We start from the raw sequence: 23,090 nt of genomic DNA, 5'->3' as shown, positions 1-23,090 counted from the left end.
TACTGTTCCCAGTTCTTGTACAAATTATCCCGGTTTTCCAGGACGTGTCTTTTTTGCATAGTTCCCAGTGTATTGTCTTCCTTACATAGTTTTCCTCATTTTTATTTTATCAGTTGTTCATCTGCATCACTTATTGCATAATTTATTGTTTCGTCTATTGATCCACATTTGTGTTATGTTTATATTGTCTTTTCGAGTATAGTATAGTATAGTATTTTATAATCGCGTGATTCTTTTTAACTATTTATAGTTATGCAGGCACTCTGTTGACATTTACTTTGGGTATACTGAATTATGGGCAGAAGTGTATGCTTTGTTAATATTTTGTCTAGCCTATGAATTAGAGAGAAACATTTTCTCATGATGTGCGTATGTTTTATGTTCGAGTAAAGTATTTATATATCGCTTGACCGAGTGAATACACGCCATAAGTTATGTCCAGTAGTCCCTTTCTTATAATCGTAGTCTGAACTATTACATTTAAAAGTCAACTAAAACATCTTAGCTGAAGGTGATAGTTGTGTTTATTAGCGTCCCTTTTTTCGGTTTTCTCTAAGACTGGTTATATACATAACGTGTTTTTTTCACCTGTAGTGGTAGAATTGTAGCTGACGTATTCCTGTGTTAAACATATTTTTAAGAGTCACACTGACTATAAAAATCTGTATTAATAATATGCAGTGTCCTTGGGGAATACATTTTTTGCTTTATTTCAGCTAAGTATTACGGACTAGCTGTCACTTCACAAGTCTAGTATTACTGTTTTAATCGGATTGCAAACTTTCTTTATAAATCGTATACGTTTCTAGCATGTTGTATATTTGCAAGCACTCTATTATCAATTTTTAAGGCATTATATCATTATTATTATTATTATTATTATTATTATTATTATTATTATCATTATTACTATTATTATTATAATTATTATTATTATTAATATTATTATTATCATCATTATTATTATTAATATTATTATCATTATTATTATTAATATTATTATCATTATTATTTATATTATTATTATCATCATTATTATTAATATTATTATCATTATTATTATTAATATTATTATCATCATTATTATTAATATTATTATTATTATTATTATTATTATTATTATTGATATTATTGTTATTATTATAATTATTTTATTATTATTATTATCATAATTACAATTTTAATTTCAACTACTGTTACTACTTCAACATATAATATTAGCATGTTCACGCAAATCAAAAACATTGTATCGTCTATAAATTTTCAAATGTATTAAGTTGGAAAGAAATTCTGCTGTGCAATTAGAGACAAAAATTGCGAATATTGGTAAACGCATGGCTATAATTTACACATAAAGCTGTGCTATGTGAATTTACACTAGCCAGTCTGAATACTGCGAATATATACAAATCCTATTATGGAGAAGTTGGGGCCTTTGAACTATAGTAGATTCAATGTGGGTTAACTAAATTTTACTTACAGAAGGTGTGACACATAGGTGTGACACAGACTTAGTCATGAATAGGAAACATTAAGTTGAATGCAAATCTATCCTAAGGGGGAAAATGATAGAATAGTAAGTACCATATAATTTATCAAGTTCGAGTGGGGTAAATTATTTAAACTCGATTAAGCAATTTATTAATAATATTTTATTAACTCAATAAAGTGACAAATGAAATAATAAAGATGTTAGCGTAACACAATCATTGTAAAGGATTTTCTTTATTTAAGGTGCAGTATAAGTGTTGTCCTTATGTATATCTGCGTTATGTGAAGAATAATATATCATATGCTTTTGTTGGTGTAATATCCTGCTTGTTTTAGGTTTGGTAATATACGTATTTGCACCATACTTCACACACATACACACAAACACATTATCTATCTATCTATCAATCTATCAATCTATATATATATATATATATATATATATGTGTGTGTGTGTGTGGGTGTGTGGGTGTGTGTATGTGCGTGTGTGTATGTGTGTATATAAACTTTGCTGTTTATGTGCAGAGATTTGTCAGAAAAAAACGCAGTCTTCCAACCTCATCTATTATCGTTTGGTCTAAAGACATTAAACGTTATGTATAGAGAATGTGTGTAACAATCGATTTGTTCAACACGATAAAAAACATTAAATTATGGGGACAGCATTGAAATAGATTTAAATTGGCAGGTGTAAGCTGCTATTAAGGTTATTTTTACGCATGTGTATATTTAAATTTATATTTATTTATTTACAAAATTAATTGAACTGTGGGCGTCGTTTCAATAATTTTAATATATATATATATATATATACATATATATATATATTTATATATATATATGTGTATATAGTTATATATATATATAAATATATATGTATATGTATATAGTTATATATATAAACAAACATATATATATATATATATATATATAAGTTTAATGTTCCTATATATCCATATATCAATGAAACTGAACTTTTCTGTCTGCGTGTGTATGTGTTTGTGCCTGTGTGTGTACTTTTGACTACTATAATACTCAGTTATGTATGGTCTACAAAGTGGAGATTTTACGTAAGCGGTATTGATATTTGGAAGAATTATTTTTAATATGTTTTCGGCCAGAAATTTGGCTGTCAAAGTAAAATGATTTTTCCTTTGATAACTCTACCAAAAGCTTCTGCCAATTGTTTGATCTTAACACTTTAAATGTTCGTTGTAGGTTACGTGTGTATTGCTTAAAAATTTTAATTTGATTTGAGTCCAAAATAAATTGTAAGGGTCAAAATTGGGGTCAAATTTTTCACACGTTTAACCTCCGTGGGATCTACCAATGTACTTAGCCAATCTTTGGGCTTAACTTGTTTACTTTAACACAGCCGTAGTCTGAGATATGGAAAGCTTTTTTTAATGATGTTTTTGGCTGAATTTTTGATGCCAATGGGTCCAAGTTCATAAGATTTTATCTTCTCGGCTTCTAGAAAAGTATCCAGTAATCTAACATGTAGCTAGCTTTTTAATCAGGGGGCAAAAATTTAGCCAAGATGGTAAAATAGAAACATTTGAACTTATGTCAATGTTGCGTCCAAACACCTGAAATGTTAGATGTAGGATACATGGGTATGTGTCAAATTTTTAATACATATATACTAATACACATAAAATTCTGAACACTACATAGGGCCCGAGCAGAGCCGGGATGAACTCCTAGTAAATATATATCCACACCCACCCACACACACACACACGCGCACTCACATACACACATATATATATAAGTATATAACATTTCCCTATATATATATATATATATATATATATGTATGTATATATATGTATATATATATATATATATATATATATATATATGTGGGTGTGTGTGGTGGGGTTTTGGGGTGTATACATACATACACATAACTTTACTTTACCCAAAGCATAACCCAGATGCTTTTCCACATATTAAAATATATACTTTTTAAATAGCAAGCGTATCCCTCTGTTGTTTCATTTCAAAAATATTAATACTTAGGGAACTATTGTAAAGAAATTCACTATTTTAAAAAATATATGTTTGGAAATATAAAGCTTAAGGTGCGTTTGATAAATAATTATATTAGAAAGCTATCAAACAGACACATGTTATACAGCTATGAATTTTAAATTTATTCATTGATAAACGTATATTAAACAATCATATGTTACTTTAAACAAAAAACAATATTCATATTGTTTTAGAATTCTAAAAACTTTTGTAATTCATCGATCGAAAATAAAAGTAAATAACAAAATACCATATATATTAAAGCTTAAATAACACTATATATAAATGTTATTGCATTTCCTGTGTATATTAACCTTTTATTTTGCGACAAGCCATACAGAGGTAATAGCCGAAGCATTACAGTTTCGTCGTGAAATTTAATGGTGACATTCACGGGAAAAACAGACGGAAAGTAAGAAGTCATACGATAACAGATTTATTTTTGACACAACTGAGAAGTAAAATATAAACGAGAAATTTGCAATTGAATTGCGCTTACATTATGCCACCATAGACATATTCAATATTAAGTGAAACTCCACTGAAAATAAATAAATAAATATATATATTAATATATATATATATATAAATCAATATATATATATACTATATATATACATATATATAGTATATATGCATGCATATATATCAATATATATATATATACATGTGTGTATATATATACTATATATATGTATGTATATATATACTATATATATGCCTATATATATATATATATACACATACATATTTACTATATATATATATATATATATATATATATATATATATACATTATACTGACTTCACTCACACAGACGTGCATATAATGAACTCACTTTTTTTCCATCCAGGAGACAATGCAGAATCATAGCGTTTACAACAAATATTCATCGAGTCAACCAGTAATTGGGTAAAAACACCGACCAGCACACAAGTGCACATACAAGAATCATCAGAAACGGGGAACATCCTAATTTATTGCGAATAATAATCGTCATCATTTTATCTGTATTTGCACGACGTTTCGACCAACAATTCCTCCAGCCTTCGCCAGTTGTTAACCGCGACGGATAAGAATTCCTCAGCAATTACTGATTGTAATAGTTGTTTCCTGCTCACCACATTTTGAACAAATATCATATCCAATAATGGATCTAACTCTAATCTATTCTAACGAATAATTTTATTGCACGTTAATGGTTTCTCATTAAACATAGCAGAATTACTGGTTTAAAATATTTTGAAATGCTGAAGTATTAATTCAAATGTGAACTACTAACGCAGATACTAGAAATCGACTTTTAAATGATCCTAAAATACGTAGCAACATTACATAACGCCATAAGTAACCATTATCTGTACAGTATAATCGTCATTGCAGTTCAGAAGCGATGGACTGGCTATTACTGATTGTTTTTTTTTTATCTTTGAGAGTACTCTGTCTGTTATTTATTAAAACATGCGTAGATGTATTATAATTCAGGTAGCTGAGCGTCTCTGATAAATTCAACCTTACTTTTATAAGATTTCCTATCTTAATTCAGAGAGTAAGTATAGGAGAAAAAGTTTAAGACTATTCAGAAAAAAAAAATCAATCAATCAAGAAAATCCTGATTAAAAAAAAAAAAAAACTAATAGAAAGAGTCCGTTAGCTATGTAATAAATTTTCTAGCGATCGTTAATCACCCGGTTCTTAATTGTCCATTACTTTGCACGGGAGAATAAATGCTTACATAACTATCATAAGCGGATAGAAATGAAAATTATAAGTAGGTGTGTGAAATGTTCGGCGACTTATGAGTAATCTCTCTGCAAAACATAGTAGATAGAAATGCAGTCTTGCATGATATTTTCTTTTTCATGTTACATCTCACTTGTAATTTAAGAAGACAACTTCATCGAATTCTTTCTATATATATATATATATATATATATATATATATATATATATATATATATATATATATATAATTATTTTTTAATATAATAATTAAATACCTAAAAACACTAGTGTTTAACCCTTTCGGGAATCTTCAGTGCAGGGTGTCACGATTAATACCAGTTGAACGATTTGAACCCCACAACACGAGACATCTCAGGCTAGATTATGGAATAAGTAATCCATTCGGCTACCATTAACTGCGTGAGAATAACGTTGAATTTAAACATTTTAATTTTAAATGTTCATTTACGTCACTTACTTATATATATATATATATATATATATATATATATATATATATAAAACTACTTCATTTACTCACATAAACTTCATATACGACAGTATAGATTTATGCATAAACTTAAAGTATTTACTTCAAAAGTGCTCAATACGTAGGTAGAGCTAGTTAGTAATTTATAAAATATATATAGCGATTAAGCTACACTGAATATTCTGCGTATCATCCACTATAGGATTCGTCAGGCTGATGCACGGATTCTGTTGTTGCATCTTGTTTTTATATATGTTGTGGATTTCTAGTTAGCCAATCAGCTTTCTAGTATCCACCGCTCCCCTTCCTATCAGCCAATGGGCATGCATTTTATCGAACAAAGGATCTGTTTTAGAACTAGGTTAGTGGTGTAAGGTAGATCTTTTCCCTCGTTTTATATATATATATATATATATATATATATATATATAAATATACCTATGTGTACACACATACATGCATATATATACATATATATACATATATGTTTGATCGTTTATGTATATTCATGTTTGTTTAATTTATTTATTTGTTTTTTTTTCTATTGTTATTGTTAGTTGTAAAGCTATTTTGTATCGCTATCCTAGAGTAAGTATTATTTTGGGAACACAGTTGTTTGCTATTTCTCGTCTACAGTTTCATAGATTTTGAGGTTCTTTAACGTACAGGATAGCAAATTCTTCATGGAGGCATAATTTACATGGGTCGTCTAAATGTCTGCACGTGGTAGCTTGTCTCATTATTTTCCATTCGACTACCGGCGAATGTCCGCTTTCTTTGAGGTCCTAGTATTTATTCGCTAGTGTTGTTATTATACGGTGTTTTTTATTTGTGAATGTACAAGAAGCAACCACAGAATCCGCGCATAAGCCTGACGAATCTTATAGTGGATGAAACGCAGAATATTCAGTGTAGCTTAATCGCCATATATATTTTATAAATTACTATATATGTATATATATATATATATATATGCAACAATATCTAAACATGTATATATATATGTATACATATATATGTGCAAATATATATATATATATATATATATATATATATATATATATATAGGAGTAGAAAATGGTTTGACAGCCATCTTTATCCCACAATTAAAGGTCTGTATATCCTTATTAAATAAATGCCTCATTCTATATTTGCCAATATATAGTATTTGTGAATTTATTTTCCACTCCTATTGTCTCCTATATCAGCTCCATTGAAATTAGTTGAGATTTATATTATCCTCATAAGTCTCCTCTTATAGAATTGAATGCACTCTCTTCTTCTAAACACCCTCCTTATATATACATATATATATATATATATATATATATATATATATATATATATATATATATATTAATCTCGATTACGCTTAAAGAGTCATCAGAATGCACTTGTTAGAAACAAAATGAAACGCATGCAAATCGTGTTATCAGGTTTTATGTTTTATATTAAAGTACTACTTAGTCTATCTTCCAAACCAGCTAGACATTTGCTTCCTCCCATGGAGTTATCTTTCTATAAGCCAATGACAGACTATTTGGCAACCAAAAATCCAACTAAGATTTTTATCTCCTTTAAGTGTTTTATTTTATTTTTTATTTTATTTTTGTATATGGTGATTCATCCATTTTTTGTGAATAGCTTACTTGAGAGCGGATTTTACTTTTGAAGACGCGTGCTTTCAGGACTGTCTTCCACTTTCTTTTTACACATTGACTTTAGACTAACGGCCGAAATAAAGGTTATGTGACGAAAAACAAAAGGTTGGATATTTTCTGGAAATGTACAGGTGAGATTGCAGTCATGTACGACTTGCAATTACAAAAGGGTTTTATTATTATAAACAGTGTAATAATGAAACAAACAATCAGTTCACATTTGTATTTTCATCGTTGGCTTTTAATCAAGCATATATCTTATGCAAGCTTGAATCCCGGAAAAATACACACATCTCTCATGTTTACTTAAGTTTTGATATCTTGCACATGTACAATAATTAGCATTTTTTGACGTATATGCAAAGGTTTTGCTACAAGTGGTCATAGAACAGAATGTTAAATCATATATTTATTTGGATCAAGTTAAGCACTTCTAAATTCTCAGTTCTTAACGTTATAAATAACACCATAAGAATGTAAGTTATTAGGCGTAAACCATTTGTTATTAGCATTGCAAGATCATGAAGAATACAAATCTGAAAATAAAGAGATAGCAACACAGTCATGTGCCGATCAAATACTGGCCGATCATGAATTAACTTTTAAATGGTAGGCACCTACGAGGATACGTATCATATAAATCAGATACTGTGAGTTGTAACGACTATAATCAGTAACGAATGTTATAATAAGTTATCTGCAATCAGAATTGTTACCAGATACGGCTGATATGATTTGTAGCGAGAAGAGAGACAAACTTCGTAAACAAAGCACGCAACCGATGTCAGGATGTGACGAATGTGCCACGTTACACAGAGAGGGGATAATAATGGTTTACGTAACGCTTGCTATTGGAACTATTGCGAGCGAGACGTGCCCAACAATTTAGAAATAGCCGGCGGGTTGTAATTTTTTCTTAAGAGAAAGCTACGAAACGATTAATCAAATATTTTAGTTATGTAGTTTCTCACTCTCTATCATAATCTATTTTTCGTCTGATGACACTTGAGGACAAGTCAATTCATGTATGAGATGTTTATTCGTCTTAGATAAATAGAGGCGAAAATCGAAAGGGGCCAGTATGAAAATGAGATAGGGAACAGAAACGATGCAGAGAGAGAGAGAGAGAGAGAGAGAGAGAGAGAGAGAGACACGCACGGGAAAGCTCACGTGCGTCTATAAAGTTGCATTTTGTTTTTGTTAACTCGTAGATAAGAACACAGCAGAAAATACAATGATATATCCGTATACACATATATATCGCAAGTAATAATAATAACTAGTACAAGTGGGAGTGCATACCAATACTATTCCTAATGTAATTATAATTATTTACTGGATAGAAATTTGATAGAAATTGATCAGAGTAAATTTGAACTCGGCCTAATCTCCACATTTGCAGAGAGTCCAATAATCTATTCAGATTAAGCATGCATTACTACAACTATGAAAGAGATGCGCCGCTTGAAGTAGGTTTTCGTATCTCAAAATATCACGGTTTTTACTTGACCATATGGGTTGGGTTGTGTTGTGTTGGATAAACGTCATGTGCCAAACGAGAAATATCGAATGGAACGGAATAGAGAAAGGTGCAGGTCGAATCGATTTCCGATCGAAATAGTCTGCAAATAGCGGCTCATGTTTACAGCTGATTTCATGTTGAAACGCAGGGAAACAGTCGACTTGAAAGTGGATTTTCTAACGAATGCATGGCGGAGAAAGGCGGGTGTAAATAGTATGAACTCGGGCGAGAACGGTTCTGTAATTGACTTTATTATATTAAGTATATATGCGTAAATAGGTAGACACCTCGGATTAGCCGACAAACTTCTATCGAAGTGTCGATAATTGAACGAAAGTGTGAACGTTATAGAAAGTAAAAATAGATAGAGATAAAGACATATATATATATATATATATATATATATATATATATATATATATAAAGAGAGTAAAATACGTGGAAATTGGTAAATGCTGTGTTTAGAAAGGGTTGTAATGGTTTTGGGGGGTGATGGATGCTTTATGGTGAATGAGGACTCTTAAATATCACAAATGTAACATTGATCTCAGTTAGTTATTGACTTCTCACACAAGTTATATACAGAATGTTGAGATGTCACGGAAGACGACTTTCCTACCTCGATTGATGCAATTAGTACTAATTATAGTAGATATAATGTGACATATCTGCTCTCATTTTCCCGATCTGATAAACAATGCAATCCAATTTACAAGAATAGCAAAACCTATTTACCTCTGTTGAATGTTCGTATTCATATAGACCAAAAGAAGGGTAAAACACGAAATATAGTAATGACTCATACGAAACTGCGCAAAAGTAAAAACTTTTTTAACACTTTTAATCTCAAATTCCCGTATTCCCATACATATTTTTTCCAAAACTCTGCACTTGTCCTATGATATTTTTGTATTGTGGGGAAGTAACTTTATGATAAAACTATAGGTATATAATTGATAGAATTGTTTCGCTTTACTTTAATACATCAACATGTTGATATCTAATAAAAGGTCAGAGTCACTAAAATTTGTAATGATCATATCGAAAAGGTATGAAAATTGTATTGTAGGCATTTGTTTCACCGATATTTTTAAGAACCTTTCAAAGAAAAGTTGAAATTCTTGTTATTAATCTTAATTCTCGTGTAAAAACCTTACGTGTAAGTGTATTTTGTGGACGAACTGGATTTGTATTGGTTCACGTAGGTCGTCAATACTAAATTACAACATCCTCCTTATATATGTCATAAAATGACAATATGTGGGATAATAAAAAGAAACATGGTTTTCACAATTTTAAATTTACAACTTCTTTCTTACAACTTGTAAATGTAATGAAATTGGATTAATATGTTAAAACTAGAGTAGAGTTTAAAATGCGCTATCAAATGTTCATTGATGAAGGACTTTGTGCGGACGAAAATGATTAGTCGTATATTATTTGCTGAGTTTATTAGAGATTGAATTGAGCAGTGTATATATATATATATATATATATATATATATATATATATACATATATATAAAGGGGGTTATAACATACATATATATATATACTTACATATATATATATATATATATATAAAGGAGATTAGAATATACATATATATGTATATACATACATACATATATATATATATATATATATATATATATATATATATATATATATATACATGAAGGGGATTAGAACAGTAGTCTAAAGAGCAGAGTGTATTTTAATGTTATAGGAAACTTACTACTTTAATTAAAACAAAAGAAAAGTACAATGGCTGTTGTAATTCAGATATATAATAAGCTTGATAGGCAAATATCCTGGAGCTACAATAATATTTAGTAATATGATTGACAATTTTAAATTCAAATCAGAATTAAAAATTAAAAATCTGTTTCATAAGAAGGAACAAGGACAAACACAATAATTTGCACGATCGTTACAAATTATTGCCTTTGTGGTCTTTCCTTCTTATGAAACGGATTTTTAATTTTTAATTCTAATTTGAATGTTTAATTGTCTATCACATTGCTTGATAACTAAATAACTAAATAACTATAATTATATATATAAATATATATAAATATATATATATATATATACAGTAAACATTAGATATGTATATATATTAGACCGCATCTATGTTATCAATGAGGATGTGTATGGAAATATGTATGCGATAGAGTACTTTGTAAGCAAAACCAGTTGAAGTTAGTATAAGTCAGATTATGTTGAGACATAAGTGTATATCACGTATGACTTTACGTTACTGGTAAATTATACAACCGTTTTATATAATCCTAATGTTATGTGCATCTATGCACATTCCAGTAAAGTTCTAATAACGATGCATACTTACGTGTGATATAAGGATTCTATTGACTTTAAACCACAAACAAATTGAGATATAAAAAGGTACATTCATTTAAGAATACACATGTCTTATTGACAAGTTTTAAAAAAAATTATGATAAGGATGTGTTACTGGAGTTACTAGATACCTTTAATTTGTTTTCTATTAAAACGTTTCAACATTATCAAAGACAGATAGGTAACGTCATCGTCGTTATTTTAAACACCTGTACCATGGTATTTCATTTAATACCTCAACACTCTCAAAAGTCTTGCTTCAAAATGTTAGTAGTCTCTATTAATATACACTAGCGTCGTGTATATATATATATATATATATATATATATATATATATATATATATATATATATATTGAATTAGTCATATCGAAAACGTATAAAATACAAGAAAACGTAGTCTGACGTTCTGTATATAAGAGTAACTAAAACATTGGCTAACTTAATTATAACAATGTGTGTACAAACATATAATCTACTGCTGGGAGGTAAGATAACTTCATCTAAAGCAAAAAGTATATAAGCATCTATCATGCATAGACAATTTTAGTAAGTAGGGTATACTCTATCTATTTTAGATTCATTTTTTTATCTATGTGATATTTCATTTTGATCGTTCGTCATTCTTTAATGCATACAAACGATTTCATATGCAACTGCTATTTATTTCTGTTAATTTTTCTATTATTCTTAATTCGGTCAGCTTACTAATTGTAAATTTCCGTTGGTATCTCCTATTTTACATTTACGTGTATGTTGTTTGTAGTTAATGTCTATTCTGCAAATAATTTACTGACACTGCTTTCGAAAAAGTGTTGGTTGTTTAATATGAATTAATATACAATTTTCTAATCCCAGATAGTCACGCCCACATCTATCTATCTATCTATCTATCTATCTCTATATATATATATATATATATATATATATATATATATATATACATATATATATATATGCGTTCTACCTATCCCTTTCTCTCTCTTTCTCTCTGTCCTACTATATATATATATATATATGTATATATATACATATATATATATACATATATATATATATTTTTATATATATATATATATATATATATATATATATATATATATACCACCGCAGGGAATCCAAGCAACAATGATTTAATTTTTCTTTTGAGGTTAATGCCTGAGCTATGAAGACATGTTTACAAAGCTAAAAATTAAAAGATAAACCAATAGATATTACGTTACACATCCTTATATCTGGTTAATTCAGTTTGCAAAATCTTCATACTTCTGAACAGGTTTTTTCCCAGGCTGAAATACAAATAAAAAGTTTCGCGTTGTTTCGAATAACAACGCAAGGATAAACAATGTAGAATATCAGCATGAATATAATTATACGTGATAGTAAACAAAAAATTATCCTATGAGAAAACAAAAAAAAAACTTACAGGAAATCAATTAAAATGTATGTTTAAAATAATTTGCAAATTTGCTAAATCGTTTGTAGATAAATGAATACCACGATCTATTTATAACCAATTTGCGTTTGTCGAATAAATAAATAAATGGGTGAAAATATGAATATCAATACACAAACAAATCAACGTTATAAGAGTATATATATATATATATGTATATATATACATATATATATATATATATATATATACTTACTCTTATAATTAGTAAATACCTACAGACACTAGCGTTTCATCCTTTTGAGATTCATTAGTGAGGGTGGCAGGATTACTGTCGATCGGGAGATTTGAACCCGACAACGAAGTCAAATCTGACTGCATTAGTAAAGAACGAATCATCTAGGCTTAGTTTACAGCGAGACACATCGTGAGAATTTTAACATTTATTTTTAAAAGTCTGTCAGAGTGATCTAATGATTATAATATAATGATCAGCCCAGCCATGGACTGGAATTCTCAACGATATGAACCGATTTCTTAAAAGGGTTTACATAATTATTTACTAGAATAATTATTAAATATATAAATATATACATGAAGGGCTTTTTATATTGCATATCCATCATACACGTTTACTAACCACCTATGTATTAAGAAACGGTTACCAGTTTAGACGGGAAACAGATTGATGAGGCGGAACACTATTCTGATAAATTAAACCATATAAGGTTGAGCACCTGTTCTCTTAGCATAGCGGGCGTGTGGACGTGCATTTAAGGTTGGTCTTGAAACCTAATTAACCTATTTAGGCCTTGGTACTTTCTTCTTTACTTATTGAGGGTTGAATTATATGATTATATTCAATACAATGATACTACATGAAATCCAACGCAAAGCGCAAAAACAAAAACACTGTATTAATGCTACAAAGCAAAAACAAAAACCACAAATATAAACCAGCGATAATAATAATACACGATTAAACCCGGTTCTCCAACTTCCAACGTAGACCCCTACTACCATGTCTCCTTCTCCAACATCAGGGGTCTACGTTCTAACCTTCCAGAGGTTGAAACCCAATTACAGGAGACTAAACCAGACCTTTTATTTTTAAGTGAAACTGGCATTGGACAGGCTATTTCCCTAGATGAGTTTGCAATTACAGGATACTCTAACTTAACTTCTAAATCTGACCCCCAAGATCGCCATGGGCATGGAATATGTGCCTATATTAAAGATAGCTTTCCATGTGGGAGGGACATCTCCAGGGAAGATCCTAACTTACCCTATATGTGCTTCCGGGTTGCTTTAGCTCACACTACTGCATTTATATTTACTCTCTATCGCCCCCACAACAGCGGAGTTACTATCTTTCAAAGCATATCTGAGAAAATTGACCAAGTCCTTTCTACTTATCCTTCAGCTAACATCCACGTATGTGGAGACTTCAATGTTCACAACGTCGAATGGTTGACCCACTCAAACAAGACCGATGATGAGGGGAGGTTCTGTCATGATTTCTCCATTGCCTATGACCTCACTCAGATTGTTCAGGAACCTTCCCGTGTGCCAGATAATGACGGCCAGTATGCGAGCCTACTAGACCTTTTTCTCACAACTTGCCCTGAACTATGTTCAGTTTCTGTTCTGTCGCCTCTTGGATCTTCCGACCACTCTGTTGTATCAATTAAGATAAAAATGAAATGTAATAAGTCCCCAGACGTACCACTTCATCGTACAGTATATCGATACACTAAGGCTGACTGGGATAGCTTCCGTACATTTATATCTGATCTACCTCTGCATTCCATGTTTAAAAAGGATGTGTCCTCTATAGTATTAGACCTAACTGAATGGTTAATTGTAGGTATTGACCATTTCATACCCTCTAAAAAATTTCAGCAAAAACCTAACAGCCAGCCATGGTTCTCTCCAGAATGTGCTGCTGCCATTGCGCACAGAAATCACTTTTTCCACTACTTCAAACGTAATAGATGTATGGAAACTAAAGCCGTTTTCAGGACTGCCAGCAACCATTGTAAGAAAGTAATAAGGAACGCAAGAGAGTTGTATGCTCAATCTGTTAAGTCCAAAGTAGCTGAGCAGCGGCTTGGTTCCCACCAGTTTTGGCAAATAGCAAACAGAATCCTGAACAGAAGCGTGTGCTCCATCCCAACTATTATCAATGGACCTGAGGTAATCTCGTCAGCATCAGACAAAGCCAAACTCTTTGTCAAGAACTTTGCAGCTAATTCTACCCTTTGCGACCAAGACCGCCAACCCCCAATATTTCCTCCTGTATCAGAAAACACGCTATGTGATATACGTATATCTGTACGTGATGTTGCCAAGCTAATCAAAAACCTTGATTCCAGTAAAGCAACTGGCCCTGATGGTATTCCAATTATAGTACTCAAAAAACTTCAACCTGAACTAGCGCCCATACTTACAAAACTGTTTAAACGTTGTCTTAAGGAGAATAGTTTCCCATCTCCCTGGAAAATCTCATCAGTATGCCCTGTATTTAAGAATTTAGGTGATCGCTCATCCCCCTCTCAGTACAGGCCAATAAGTCTCCTGTGCGTCATGAGTAAGTTGCTAGAATCTGTGTTAAATACAGAAGTAATCAAACATCTCAACAAAAATAACCTTCTTAGTGACACTCAATATGGTTTCCGTTCTGCTAGATCTACAGCAGATGTCCTTACAGTTATATCGCATAGGATTAGCAAATCTCTCGACGGTGGCAATCTTTCTAGGGCAATTGCTCTTGACATATCTAAAGCCTTTGATAGGGTATGGCATAAAGGTTTACTTCATAAGATCGCTAGCTATGGTATAGCTGGAAAAGTCTTCTCAATTATTAAATCATTTCTTTCTGATAGGTTCGTAAGAGTAGTAGTTGAGGGGCAACAATCAGAAGCTCACAGTATTAATGCCGGTGTCCCTCAGGGATCCATCCTGGGCCCAACTCTTTTCCTGATCTACATTAATGATCTTCCAAATCATATCCTTACATCATTTGTAGACATTTATGCTGACGACACTACCATTTATGGTACCACATCTAAGACAGTAAACGAGCAAGTACTCTCCAATTCTCTCTCCTCTGATCTTGAGCATGTAGTACAATGGGGAAAGGAGTGGCTGGTTACTTTTAATGCATCTAAAACCAAGCTTCTCTCTTTACATCATCAACATTTTAATCCACATTTGTCATCAATTGAAATGAATGGCTCTCGTCTTCAGGAGGCCTCAAGTTTTGACAAGCTTCTGGGCTTGACCATTACTCCTGATCTTAAATGGAACACGTATATCAAATCTGTTGCCAAGGCCGCTGGAAAAATGGTGGGATCTTTCTATCGATCCAGTAGATATCTCACTGCTGATGCTATTCTCTATCTATATAAGAGCCAGGTACGTCCAAGGATGGAATACTGTTGCCACATCTGGGCAGGAGCTGCTAGAAAGGACTTGTCCTGCCTTGATAGAGTTCAAAATAGACTTCGTAGCCTCGTAGGAGATGTCCTTTTCTCCTCCTTACAACCTCTATCTCACAGAAGAGATGTTGCGAGTTTGTCTCTGATGTATCGTTATTTTCATGGAAAGTGTTCAACTGAGCTTCAATCTATGGTCCCCCCTCGCCAAACTTTCACAAGAAACACTCGTCTAGCTGTAAACACTATCAATAATTTCCCCCACTCTTTATCTGTGCCTAAACCTAAACATAGATTCCATGAACAAAGCTTCTTTCTTAGAACTGCACGCCTGTGGAATTGTCTTCCGTTTTCCTGCTTTCCGGCTGACTACAATATGGTTGTGTTCAAGTCTAAGGTAAATAAGTTCTTGATGAGCCGTTCCATATAAGTTATTAAATTTACCAAATTTTCATTACTAATGATTACTATATTGACCAACTTCTACTGTACACTCTTTAACCCTTATCCTTGAGTGGCCTCTGGGCCTTGATAACGTGGTGATGCCTTTGTAAAAAAAAAAAAAAAAAAAAAAAAAAACAGGAATAGTTTCTGTGTGATGACGTTATATACATGGGCAAAGGGTCGGCATACAAACAGCATTGCAATAAAAGAAAATGACGAATTTTCTATCGGTTACCCAAGTAAACCCGTATGAAAAAAGCTCATACCAGTTACTGGTCGATGATTAAGAAATGCCTAGGAAACATTGTCCACTCATGCAGATTCGTGCTTTTGTAGCAAAACGCCAGTAATGTCTTTTAAACGATAGTCCAAAACAGACCAACGATGATTTATAATTTATATAGATTTTGAACAGTTACTGGCAGATTGATTTATATTATTTTTGACAGCTACACGAGATGAGAAGAGGTGCTCATATCTACGAGTCCGACTATGTGAATAATTATTAATTTCCTGTACGAATTACTTTCGCGAGTTTGGAGTTGTCGACTGGTTAGTGTTGTGGAAACGATACTTAATTTACATCGACAGACTGAAGTAGTTCTTTGAAACGATATAAATCAATCATGTTTCGACTACTGAGTCCCACTTCTAAAAGAATGTCTATAAAGTAATACAAATAATTCAGGAAACAATGAAAAACAAATAGCACTAACGTACTAAAATAGGATGATACAGCAATAAAAATGCAACGATAGAAGACTAACATATGCGATCGGAATTCTTGAAAAAATTATGACTATAGAATGATAGAAGACATTTATTCTACAGATGAAAAAAGTCTTTTAAAAATGTTCCTTTAAACTTCAATATTCTATTTTTATAGATTCTATATACAATAGTGCCTTCCTACATGAGTGCAAAAGTAAAATATAATCCAAATTCATGTTTCTATTTGGCTTTTTATATTTTTCACGTAATTTTATTTTAAATTAATAAATCGTTTCATCATAATTTGATTTATGTAAAATAGAAAATAAAATTAAAAATAATAAGTGACAGAAAAATAGAGACACGATGGAACACATGAAAATCAGTAAATCCAACTACAATTTCATCAACACATATTACATACAAAAAAGCAAATATAACCACGTGCGAAGACCTAATCTCTGCCGGGTGAGATGCAACGCAAGGAAAACGGTAATGTCAACACAGTTACAAGTGTATTCTTAAGTTATTCGGTTCGAACATTTTCCAAAGTTCTGCAACGAAGTCGCAGTCGCTTTCACGAGGAAAGGGTTGATATGACGACGGAGGCAGAAGCCGAGGATACCCTCGCTTAGTTTTACTCACTGAAAAATATCATTTAACTTTGCTGTGTTCCTTTAAGTAACTTACAATTTATAACAACAATGATGTTAAGTCGATGCTGACTCTGGTTGTAATTTTCGCATAAAAGTTTAATATTCACAAGGACAGTAAAGTAAGAACTATTATCTACAGTTTTACGCAGGAAAATTAAAATAAAATATAATAAAAATGTTTTCTTAGTTATGATAGTCAATAAACGGGTCTTTATCTTATTTTCAAGAACCGATTCCTTGCTTCACTGGCGGGTGCTTTATTCGCAAGAGGGTCTGGAGGGGTAGGCAGTCCCCCTTCCAAATTCGAACAGACTCCAAAATATTAGATCTAACTAATTTTTTTTGTTTTTCAGTCTATTATATATTAAAGGATTGTGCGGCGTCTGGCCGGACCAGGTGTGCGTATTAGCCAATTTTCGTCCAATTTGTGATAATATTATTTGCCCTGGGTAGATAATCAGCCACTATGCTCCATAAGGAGTCAAGGTTCAAGCGGACTCTGTTACGATTTTTTCGCTTATAAAAGAAATCTTAGAAAGCATAAAATCATGTTTACCTGCTTCCTCAATTCATCTCCAGGTCCTCAGTAATCAGCGCACCTCCTTTCACATGAAACTATGTTATCTTTCACAGAAGAAAGGTTCTCATCGGCGATTCTGCCGGACCAGCTGACTCCAACAGTGACCTCAAGTAAAGCCTCGAACCAAACAACGGCTTGATAATTCCAAATAATAATTTTTCATAGAAATATTGTATACTATTTTCGACTTTGTTTCCGTTACAATTAATATGCATTTCACATCAGCACGAACCCCAAGCAGCAATGTCGCTGATGTTTTCCGGGATATGGCATTAAAATAAAACCGCCCTTATTCATACCTCACTGACCCCCTTTTGCAGCAATTTGAAACTGTAGATCTAATTCAGCTTTCCTTTACCGCCTCGCTTGGGTAATCTCTTACCATCATGGCTTGTTGGGTCACATTCACCTAGCTCACCAAACATCCAACGGAAATGGTTGTGTCTAACCCGCCCACGCCCCCCCCTCACCGTTCGTCATCCATCGGTGATCGATTTCACATCTCATTATGCCTCCAATAATCAATATCTAGTTATACTTCATCCCTGCTGGTTAGTACTGACTGTATATTTAACTACCAGTTAACCTGCAAAAAGATCAGAATCATGCAATTTGTATTAATTCTACTAAAGTAATATATTCTAGAAAGAACGCTTATATACTTCCTTGAATATAGTTCACTACAAAAGCACAAAACCGGTATGTTCCTGGTATGACCTTAAACACTATCCAGTGGTGAGGTACCAAGTTGCGGGCCTTGGGGAGTGTTAACCAACTCTTAAATTCCCATTGCTCCCAGGTCCACTCTGGTCCGGAATGGTGGTACCTGTTAGGGTTCCAACTATGAGTTAGATATGGACCGACTTGAAAACAACACATATATTGTATTATAAAAATCGCCTTCAAAATCTTTGGAGTCGGCATTAAATAACCTGAAAAGGGTTGATATGCCGCAACACAAAAACAACCAACCAACCAGCAAAACCGATTATATGCAGAAAAGTGTTTATTTTTATATATAGTTCATCAAAAAAGAAAAACAAAATTCAGTTATAATTAATAGTAGGAACTCAACTTCCACCATACCCTTTTTCTTTTTTTTTTTTTTTTTTTCACAGATCATCTCCGCTAGACCGTTGCCTCTTTTGGAGTTAACGCAGCTTTTTCATGATCCAAAAAGTGTTCTGTCCCTGAAAAGGAACATACAATCTGCCTGTCCATAAATTTTTCAATTATCTCCCCTAAAATAATGTCGCTTATGGTGTTCACACATTTTTCGATGATCAAAAACTTCTAATTCATTGTTTCTTACAAACAAGCATGCGTTTTAAATATATTTTTATATATATTTTTTTCAAATTATCTCCCCTGAACTACTGTCTCATATGGGGTTAACTTATTTTTTATGATGAAAACCTTCTTCTAATTACTTCATTCAGTCTAAAGGCGGGTATTCGCTTTTTCGTTATTTTTATTATTACATTTCATTTTTTTTTCTTTGTTTTTAGTTAACTTTCTTCATTCATGGAATCAAAGTTCACGCGGACTTGACCCGATTTGTTCGCTTATAAAAGAAATCATAAAAGCATAAAATCAATTTAAGTGCTTCATCAATTAATCTCTAGGTTCTCGGTAATCAGCGCACCTCCTTTCGTTTGGGTGGCATTAACGTCGGGACCTACACTGGCTGGGGTCATCTCGATTTTTGACGAGAGTCCCAACCCCCGTTATAGTACAGACAACATTTATATGTTTCCTATTCTAAAGCCTTCCCACACGCTTCCTCACACAACAATTCACCCCCACAAACATCGCGATCAAAATTGTTATCATGCTTATATGAACCCCCCCCCCCCATGTTTAATTTTTGGTAACTAACATATGACCCATTTACATCTTTACTTTCCAACTCTGCGATTTCTCGAATTTACTCGATTAATTGTTTAATTCTTATTTCCATTTTCTTGACAATTAAAGGTCTTTGATCTGATCCTTCCCGCTAATCAGTCACCAGTAACTTACCTCCAATCTCGCCCAGGTATGTCCTGATGGTTGGCGACACAGACAATAGTCGGGTTATTTGGTTCACATTTCTGCTTTTCCCCGGACTCATAGACAGTTGTTTACCAGCAGGTGCTATTGTTCCCATCGTTTCCCGCATCTTGCGAAACTACTTGATTTCTATTACTCTTGAAATGTTTGTGTCAATTCCAGGGTTTTTAACCACGCCTTTATATGTTCAGTCAGCACAATTCAGGACTGTTTCATTGGTGTTAGTCGTCAACACATATAACTCACGGGACGTATCTCTGAAATACTTCTACTTTGGGTGCACACATATTCGACTTTGCAGAGATGTTTCATATTCCTTGTTTAGAATATATAATGGCAGATTATATTATCAACACACCCTCGGCTTCCAATTTCCGGAAGCATCGCACTTTTCAGAATTAAGCCCGTATTACGCTTGGATCAGTTAATATCGTCAATCTCTCCGAACCAAGTTCTCTGACCCTTTTTCTTAACGTTTAGTTATAGTTTAGTTACTTCTATGAATATCCCCGTCGCTGCCATACGAGTGACGTTACGTAAAATGTTATACGTTATTTCTTCCACAACACGGTTTCTACCTCAGTGGAAACACCCCGTATTTCGTCATATGGAATTTCTTCAACGGTATTAGCTCTCTGAACAGCCCTGTCTCTACATCATGGTTACATATTTCGTTATATAGGATTTTTCAACGATACTTTTTCTCTGTATGTATTCCCATTCGGGACATGCAATGCGAAATTTATAATCTTCACAGTTTTCTGTCAACGCTATGCCAATTATAAAATCTACGCCTTCTTGATGTATTTTTCAACCCTTCTAAACTTTCTAGATACGTAGTGTCGTAATAACCGCAACTCATCCTCAAAGGGTCAATATTCGGGCATATTCCTAAGTTCTTGTTAAATGCTTACTAGTCCAATCGAACCTGTCGATTTCTCTTTGATATTGGCTGATCAAAACCTCACAATTCCAATCAGTCACTAAGGCCACTTACTGGAGTGACTGTGTGGTTATCGCCTCATTAGATTTAAGAACTAGTTAAAAAAGATGCTGGCTTTATCGAAATAATCGATTCTGTTTTGATATACTCCGATCAATATATCTCAAATTTCAAACATTCATCAGGTAACTGATGGCGTGTATATGTGATTTTCACCTCACTAGTTTTTCTAAGGGGCACCATTTTTCATTCTCTGCGTTCCTGTCATCTATTCTAGCTCCCGTAGGATATAGACATGATCAGGTCCCTCTCTATCATGATTTTGGAGAATTTTCTTCCCTTGCCTTCATGCATTACTCTTGTATCTCAAATGTTTACATTCACCTTAATTCACTACATTGTTATACGAATGACAATCTAAATCTAAATTTCTATGAAGTATAAAACTCATCGACAATTTTTCAACAAATCGGGAACAGAATGAATGTAATAATCTGTTGATAGCATAGATACCCATATTATTTCCAATTTAATTCATAAAGAATTTTCCGTTTTAATTTCTCCAAGGCTTTCAATTTATCGCCAAAAGAAGAACGATTCAGAACGTGTGTGTAATTATATATATATATATATATATATATATAAAAATTTGCAGGTCTAGCAACACTCATGAGTTGTGATACAGCGAAACAGTACTATATGTGGATGACTATAATTCTCCTTCTTTTATTTTACACAGTGGTCACCACTTATCAATGCCCGGACGACAATTAGGGATAAGGATTATTGCAAGTACAGTACGTAAGTGTGGCGATTTGATAAAGAGGAATTTGTTAACGTTGGACTTGAAGACATCCTAGTTGCAGTCAGGTGGGAAGAAGCCAAACGGAACAGAGTTCAACAGGCGTGCAGTTCTAAGAAAGAAGCGTTGTTCATGAAATCTACGTTTTGATTTAGACAAAGATAAAGAGGGGGGAACATTTTTACTGTGGATTCAACTAGACGGGTGTTTTTCCTGAAAGATTAGCGAGGTGGGGACCAGAAATTTGAGTTCAGACGAGCACCTGCAATGGAAATAACGATTAAACAAAGGCAGGCTTGCAACGTCTCTTCTGTGGGAGAGAGGTTGCAGGGTGGAGAAAAGGGCATCCCCCACCAAGCCACGACGTCTATTTTGTACTCTGTCAATGCAGGATAGACTGTTTTTAGCAGCTCCTGCCCAGATATGGCAGCAGTATTCCATGCTTGGAGAACTTGACTTTTATATAGATAGAGAATTGCATCAGTAGTGAGATATCTTCTGGAGCGGTAGAAGGATCCCACCATCTTTCCAGCGACCTTGGCAACAGACTTGATGTACGTGTTCCATTTCAGATCAGGGGTAAAGGTCAAACCCAGACGCTTGTCAAAACACGGGGCTTCTCCCAGACAAGAGCAATCCATTTCTATTGATGCCAGATGGGAATCAGAGCGTTTATGATGTAAAGATAGGAGTTTGGTTTTAGATGCATTAAGGTAACCAGCCACGACTTCCCCCACTGAATAACGGGCTCAAGATCAGAGGAGAGAGAATCAGAGAG

Source organism: Euprymna scolopes, chromosome 27, assembly GCF_053919585.1.
Source record: "Euprymna scolopes isolate OS-2025 chromosome 27, ASM5391958v1, whole genome shotgun sequence".
Classification (NCBI taxonomy): Eukaryota; Metazoa; Mollusca; class Cephalopoda; order Sepiida; family Sepiolidae; genus Euprymna; species Euprymna scolopes.
Note: the sequence above shows the minus strand (reverse complement) of the source record.